Source organism: Parasteatoda tepidariorum, chromosome 7 (assembly GCF_043381705.1).
Source record: "Parasteatoda tepidariorum isolate YZ-2023 chromosome 7, CAS_Ptep_4.0, whole genome shotgun sequence".
Classification (NCBI taxonomy): Eukaryota; Metazoa; Arthropoda; class Arachnida; order Araneae; family Theridiidae; genus Parasteatoda; species Parasteatoda tepidariorum.
In genome coordinates this window covers 65,401,475-65,409,645 of record NC_092210.1, presented here as the reverse complement: position 1 = coordinate 65,409,645, position 8,171 = coordinate 65,401,475, and the positions used below count along the sequence as shown (strand labels likewise).

The window sequence follows — 8,171 nt, the reverse complement described above, 5'->3', positions numbered from 1 at the left end:
AAGTAAATGGAATATATATATATGTGATATATATATATATATGAACCCTTTTAACGTCTTTGCTTCTTAAAATGTTGTTATTAATAAAGCCTTGAATGTAATATTGAAACGTTGAACATGAGCAAATACTGGACATGAATCAAAGGATTCATTAAAACTACATCAATAAACTCTCACCTTTTATTCGCCAAGAATTTTCTTGGTTTTCCCAAAAGAGTCATGTTTGTACCCGAATCGATTTGTTTGAAAATGAAGATCCTTCATGAATATGCAGAAATTTCTCTCGGAAGTCAAGTTGACAATCATCGCTTGGTAAGATAAATGTTTCATAAATTACTAAGAATAGACTAAAGCAGCAATAGACCCGTTTCTCAACGCGTTTATTTAGAGAGCTACAAGGGAGCAACGTTGCTCTCTGTTATGCGGTGTTAAATAACTTTACAATGCAAATGCATGATTTTGGAGAAAGTCTTTCAGAGACCTTCTAGGATTTATAACTGCTTCTTTAGCATTGCGATTATATTTTGGGACGTAGTAAGGAGTGGATGATTTAGGACCAAGATTCACACAGTCACTTACGTATACAATCTATTCTCTAAAATCTCTTAGAGTTAAGTATAGCACAGAATATTGTGAAAAGAATACAGATGGAGATAAATCTGCAGTTCGTTTTAAAGGTAATGAAATAAAACAAATTAGTTTGTGAACGCACGCAACTGTAGGAGTGGTGTAATTATTCTTGTGTCGTAACAATAACAAATGCGATGAAATCAATATTCTGTGCATGTAAGAATATAGATGAAGCTGTTTTAAATAACAAAGATGATGAAAGCTGTATTTTTTAAATTTTATAATGTGTTTATTACTGAGCTACTTTAAGACATATGAATAATTCATTGAATTTTAAAATTAAGTTATTATTTTTAATTTTCGAAGCGCTATGTTTTTATCCGTATTCCGCTGTCTTTAAAAATCAGAAAATCTGATAAGACATGTACGTTTAGAAATAACATTTTTGAAATGTTTTGATTTGTAATATCTCTTGGATGAAATGCAAATTATTAACATTCTTTTATATCATTGTTTATCTAATACACAAATCGAGCTGTTTTTATGGATACGAAGCGTCTTATTTTATTTATTTTCTTTAAAACCAAGAAAATATTTCTTCCCTTGAATTAATTTCAGATTCTTGACTTTTAAAGGTTTTGAATTTATCGTATGATAGCAGCTTTTGTAATTCTTAAGAATGCTTATTTGATTGAGAAAACATGCAATGTCTGTGTTCGTTTTGAGATATATACTGCTTTAAAAAAATAATAAAAATTAAATTACAGAACTTAGAATTATCGCAATTACTATAATTCTGAAGCACATTTTTTATTTTGAAAATCATTTTTGGTTTTACAATGATGCTAACCTATAAAAATTTAGTTTTATTAAAAAATAATATTTGCAACTAATAAATACACATAATAAGTCATGAGCAAGTTCAATCTTGGTTCGCATTACATGAAAATTAAAATCGCACTTAATACAAATAGTCTATTTTAATTCGATTCATTTAATTCAAATTTTTTGATGTAGTTTATTGGGTATTATTTTAAATATTTTTTTTATTTGAGTTTTTAATTTTTATTTTTAAACATTGGTAAGTAGTTCTTTATTAATTTTCGAATTATCGTTTCTAATGTTCCTTTAACCTTATAAAGATAGATTTATAGTTAAATATAAATATTTGCTAGTTAAATTAGTTAGACCTTGTTCCATAAGTTATTTTTCTCTTAGTTAAATCGGCTTTTATAATTTATGAAAATGCTTTGACGCTTTGAAAACTGTTCGTGAAGCATGTTTTTGCAATTTCAATTTATCAAAATTTTGGCTTTTAAGAATTTCTTATGAATCTAACTTAATACATTTGCTGTTTAAATTCTTGCTAGAACATTCATAACATGCATGGGCAATAAAAATCAATCAAAGTAATGTGAAGAAAAATAAATCATATATAATCCCATTGGCTAAATAAGTAAAGCATAGTTGGAAATTACTTTAATACGTAATTACAAATGATTTGTTAGAGTGCAAACAGTAAAAAAATTCCGAAATAAATTACGATAAGAAGTAACAATACTTTTTACCTTAAAATTTGTTTTAACGGAAAGTTGTTATGAAACAAAACTCTGATAAGCCGTATTTTTACAGTGATAATTATCGTAAAATCACTCATACACTTAAATTAAACATATATTACTGTAAAAATTCTGTATAACATTTTACTCCTAAAATGGATTTTATGGATAATTCATCCAAGTGCCGATACTTTATTTCGTAATTTAATAGTTAATTTTTTACAGTACAGAATTGGTTTCTCCTTAGCTTGGGCACTGCGCCTTGGAGCTTTTACTGAACATAAAATCCTTAATTTTACTAGTGTTTCATATGATTAAATTTAAGTAATTTTTTTCTAATCTTTTTTTTTGTAAAAAAATAAATACACGATGAAACAATTCAATCTCAATTGATACAAGGTTACCAAAATATATTTTACTTATGATGTGATGCTCAGATAATTTCAGAAAATTATTCTGTAATGTTAATGCCAGAAATAACACAAGACTAGTAAGCGAAACATAATAATTGTTTCTTTTTACATTTACCATTGAATAGTTGGACCACATAGTAAAACGATGATATTATCTGAACATTTTAAATAGCATTAAAAAGGAATTTCTAAAACTATTCAATTGAGTATAATTTTATCGATAACGTTTTCCAACACACTTTTTTAACACAAGTTATTAACGGTTACTTAACGCTGTTTTTCTTAGCCCTGCCGCCAAAGAAAATTAAAAAAAACATAGTTAAAGTGCCTTACACTCGAAGCAATGTAGTGATTTTAAGCTATGGATATAATCTAGCCGTAAAGAATTATCTGGGCTTTAGAACAGATAAATAACTTGAATATTTCATAAGTTATTAAAAAAATTTCATTAGGGAACCACTCCTAAACTCCAGGATAAACGGAATTGCAATGTTTTGCCTCAGTAAAACCTGCAGAATTATTTCTTTCGTAAATTAAAACCTAACATTGCAGACAGCGATACTAAGTTTGAAAAAAGGAAAATTTCTTCCTAATTTCAACGTCACATTTTCGTCATGACATTAAATCTTTATATCGTCATGAAATTGAAAACTAACATGAATTTTAACATCGGAAGGCATAGAATGAAACTAATATTAGGGGGACCGGAAAGTAATGTCGCTTTGGAGCATTATATAATCGTTAGTCTTAAGAACCAGTTCATTTTTTTTATCCATTTCGATTCCTTTTCGATCCAGATTTGAAACGTTATTGCTAACTAGGGTGAATACATTATTGATTAAAAATAAAAGCTTGATAACAAATACAAAATGCCCCAGAAAGACATAACTTCGCGGTTCCGCTAATACTAGCTATGAGAAATGCTAGAAAATAATTTGTTGATGTTTTGTTGTCACTTTCACGTCACACGGATATACTGTATACGCCTACGCTAACGCCTAACGAGTGATGGAGCTTAACATTTTAAAGCATGTTATGTGCTAATGTATACACGTTTTATACATGTCGTTTGTTTATTTTGTTTATTTGCTTATTATTTGCACTCATGCGAAAGAATATTCTGCAATACAATATTACATTATAATGTAATATTGTCCTTGCATAAATAATTTTTTTAATGTATAAAAAATCTTACATATTGTTTTTTTTAACAATATTCATTATTTAAAAAAATAATTTGCTTTGAAAAAACTTCAATTTCTTATGAGGATCAAATTGACCTTCAAATGGCGGCTTTAGGTAAATTGAAAATCCGACCGTTCTAGTGCTAACAAGAACATGATTATCACAGTATAACAGTATTTTATTCCTTTGAAATCATAGGCATACTGTCCAGTGGTTATAACAGAACTATAAAGCTTAAAGTAAAAGCATAGAAAATATGCTTCTAAGGCAGTTAACATACGTAATTGGTAATTAGCATTGGAAATAAATTCCAACCAATATTATTACAAGTATGAGTTCTTCAATGACATCGATTCTCGTATCAACACAAAGTAAGAAAAATTGTTATGGCGGCTCCAGAAAATTTATGAGCTATAGTTTAGTTCAAATTAGTCAAAACTTGAGAAACGTATTGCGTTGAGCTAAGGCTCCTATACTATCTAATTCAGGGGCTCTACGTTGAGTCGTATTTACGTACAGGTTAATCCTTTCCGCAAAGTTCTACACTCTAAAAAATCTCTTCAATTTTGAGCCATAATATCCGCAAGTAAGCTAATTTTGACATCAGAACACTAAGATTAACTAGTTCATTCAATACACGATCACGAAAAGGAAAGAAAACGGGAAAAAAACAACTACTAAAATTTAAAGATTGAAAGAAAGATAAAAAATATTTTTCTTGAGAATAAAATAGGGCTTTGCTAAGTTAAAATTGCATTATTTTTTTATTTTGGTTTTAATTTGTTTAAGGAATATAATAGCCAGTTGCTCTTATTAGCTTAATGCATAGCGCTTTGTTTAATATGGGTTTTTAGCGATTCTGAACTAACTTCAAAACTAATTGAAAACTACAGTTAATTAGAAGAAAATTCGCATTTGCAATAGCTGCTGCGTTTGAGTTAGAATTTTTGATTTTAAATTATTTTCATGTGATATTTCTTTTACAGTGAGAATATATTTCGCTGCGATACGCGATGTCATGAATTGTGTGTTTTTATGAAAGAAAATTGATTATTATGAGCTATGGTCTAAGTTTTCTTTTTCTTCAGATATTCGTAATATTGTATGGAACTAAATTCAATTTAAAGATGTGGGAAATCAAAACATTTCTCGCCAAAAACTAGCCAGTAATTTGAAAATTTTATAAACGAATCATTTAATTGATTTTTGCAGTTTATCTTCTATCGCTATATATACTGACAAGTTTTACCATATCTATTATAAAAAATACAGTATACATTTTTAATACTTTATCATATTACGCGGGGATACATTTCATTTGAGGACAATTCTCGATTTAGTCTGGCACTAAATGGTTAAAAAAATTTTAAAAGATAACAGTTAACAAAATTATACTAATTTAACTTTTAACATTGAGGCTGAAAGAGTATAATAATAAGTCATTTAATTGAGGGAGTATTTTTCCTTTTTAAAAGTATTGTGGTGAAAATACAAGTTTATATGAGCAATATGATTTCTGCGTACCCAACTATCATCTGGTGAAAAATCCGGTAATTTGTATTGAATCTATGTTGAAACTATTTTGAAGAGCAGTTTGATGCAAAAATGCTACTATTCAAAATATGTGATTTATATTGACAAGTGCCTTTAAATTTCTGCATTTTATTTTGTTCATTATTTTACTGGGAACGAATTTTATATTTTTTTCATCAAACTTCTTTTTTTAACAAATTTAAATATATTCTGATATTTTATTTTTGATTTATGTTTCTATTTTTAGACTAATTTTGAAACAGGAAAATCGTCAAGAATATGAAAAACTGTAATTATTATGTATTACATATTTGAAGGTTTTACTGAGATAGTTTTAAGGTAAAATTTCAATAATGGTTGAATTTCAATTTGATTTTAAAATGAAGATGCGAAATGATATCGAAAATCTAATGAAAAATTGTCCAAGAAGTGAAAGTGATCAGTACTGGAAAGAGTTTAATGGATTTCTAGATTTATTTGACAGATTTCTGACCAAACGAAGTTCCGAATTTCAATGGGAAAGATTGCAATTAAATTCTAATGATTCATTTATCGATTATGAAAAATTACCATTACCGGAAAATGATCAAATAAAATCCTTTTTGAATAAACTAGTGATAATAAAGCTCAATGGAGGATTAGGTACAAGCATGAATTGCGTTGGAGCTAAGAGCCTCCTTTTCGTCAGAAATGAATGTACGTTTTTAGATTTAATCGTTCAACAAATTATAAAATTGAACAACGAGTACGATGTAGACGTTCCATTGGTGTTCATGAATTCATTTAACACACATGAAGACACACTAATTGCACTAGAAAAGTACAGAAATTTTAGAATCAAGATATTTAATTTCAATCAATCTCAATACCCAAGAATACACGCTCTTAATTATAAACTTGTTACAGAGGCATATAATGACGAGAAAAAACATGCCTGGTATCCTCCTGGACATGGTGATTTTTATAAGTCATTTTACCATTCCGGATTATTGCAAGCTTTCATAAAAGAAGGTAAAGAGATTTGTATGGTCTCAAATGCAGATAATCTTGGAGCTTCAGTGAATTTTCCTCTTCTAAAAGAGATGATGCTTTCAAATCAAAATCAAACAATAGATTGCTTGGTGGAAGTGACTCCAAAAACTATAGCCGATAGAAAAGGTGGCGCTGTTGTAAAAATAGGTAATAAACTCCATCTTGTGGAAGTGGCTCAGGTTCCTTCAGAACATATGGAGGTCTTTCAGAGAGGGGAACATTTTAATGTATTCAACACTAATAACATGTGGATTAGATTAGATTCTATTTTGAAGCTAGTAGTGGAAAGGCGTTACCTTTCAATGGATGTTATTGTCAACCACAAAATATTAAAAGTAAATGGAGAACCTGAAGACATAATTCAGTTGGAAACGGCGATGGGTTCAGCTATAAATCTATTCGAATGTTCTATTGGAGTAGTCGTGCCACGAAGCCGCTTTTTACCAGTTAAAACAACATCTGATTTCTTCCTGATCAAAAGCAACGTTTACGTTTTAAAGAATGGCACTCTTTTGTTGAATCCCTTAAGACGCATATCATATCCACCTCTAATTGAACTGGTTGGCAAACATTTTACTTCATATTCGCAAATCAAGGAAAGATTTCCAGAAATGCCAGATTGTTTGAACCTCTTAAGTTTGACGGTGTCGGGAGACATAGTTTTCGGTAAGAACATTGTGCTTAAAGGAAATGTTCTCATACAAGCAAACCCAGGTGAAAAAATTGATGTTCCTAGTAATACAGTATTGGACAATTGTCAAGTAATCACGCCATATGCATAAGGAACTACGCTGATCTTCACTATTGAGGTCGATAAATATTGTAAAACTGAGGAAGGGCAATAAAGTAATGGTGGAATTAAGTATATTTTAGTTACTTTAAATTGTAGAGAAATTTAGAAAATGCCTTCTAATATGTAAATTTTTGATTCTAAAAATTATGTGATCACAAGCACATCTTAAATGTGTCAAAACAATCTGATTTCCTTCAATGTTCAATGAAAGCTAGAATCAAAATTCAAGCAATCATAATCTATTTATGAATTGAAGTTTTGTGTGATTTCATTGAATATTCGGAAATTAATTAGTATGGAAAAGCAATGGGTAGAGAAGGGTAAGGCTAAGAAGTACGATGAAACAGCTACAAATTTCGAACTAATCACCTTACAAAAGGAAATGAGGCAGATGACCCTATGCAGTTTAATGCAGTGCATTACAAGCGTTTAGGCGCATTTGGAATTCTTCCATAAATTTTAAAAGATATGCATGTTTTTCTATTATTTTTTACTCTAAGTGCAGTAAACAGAGATGGAAATATTTGAAATAAGAGAAAAGCAATTTGCCGCAAAATTAAAACTGAACTAAATAAAATTAAGTTATTATTTCTAGCAAAAATTTAGATATAGGACTATATAAATTCAGATTTCTAGCAAATGAAGCCAAGTTAGAAAGCTCTTTTTAATATTACCGCTGTCATTATGAGAAGCCGAAGTTTCAAAAATTTTATTCAAAGCAGTTCACAAGTAAAGAATTTTTCGGAATTCGGAGATTATTCATTAAATCTTTTCTTAAATAAACTACTTAAAGTTTTTTTCACAATTATGTTGTAAAAAAAACGCGAGCGACGACTTATAAAAAAATTAGAAAAATTAGAAAATGAGCTTCTAACAACTGAAGGTATCATAAACTAAAAATAAATGAAAATCTAAAATTTAGATAGTTTAGATAAATAAAAGTACCTGTTCAAGATCACACGAATTAACACTTCGTAATGAAGAGAGCGCTCCTGGCGGCGTACAATTTCGTTACCGGCTTAGTTCGTAATGTAATTTTTAATTCTTATGATGTGCTCGATATATCCTGGAAGTTTGTGTACATAT

At 29.1% G+C, this 8,171-nt stretch overlaps 1 pseudogene; it reads left to right on the top strand.

The window, feature by feature from the left end:
• Nucleotides 1-1,524: 1,524 nt before the first annotated feature.
• On the top strand, nucleotides 1,525-7,149 carry LOC107455097 (UTP--glucose-1-phosphate uridylyltransferase pseudogene; annotated as a pseudogene).
• The last annotated feature ends 1,022 nt before the right edge of the window (nucleotides 7,150-8,171 follow it).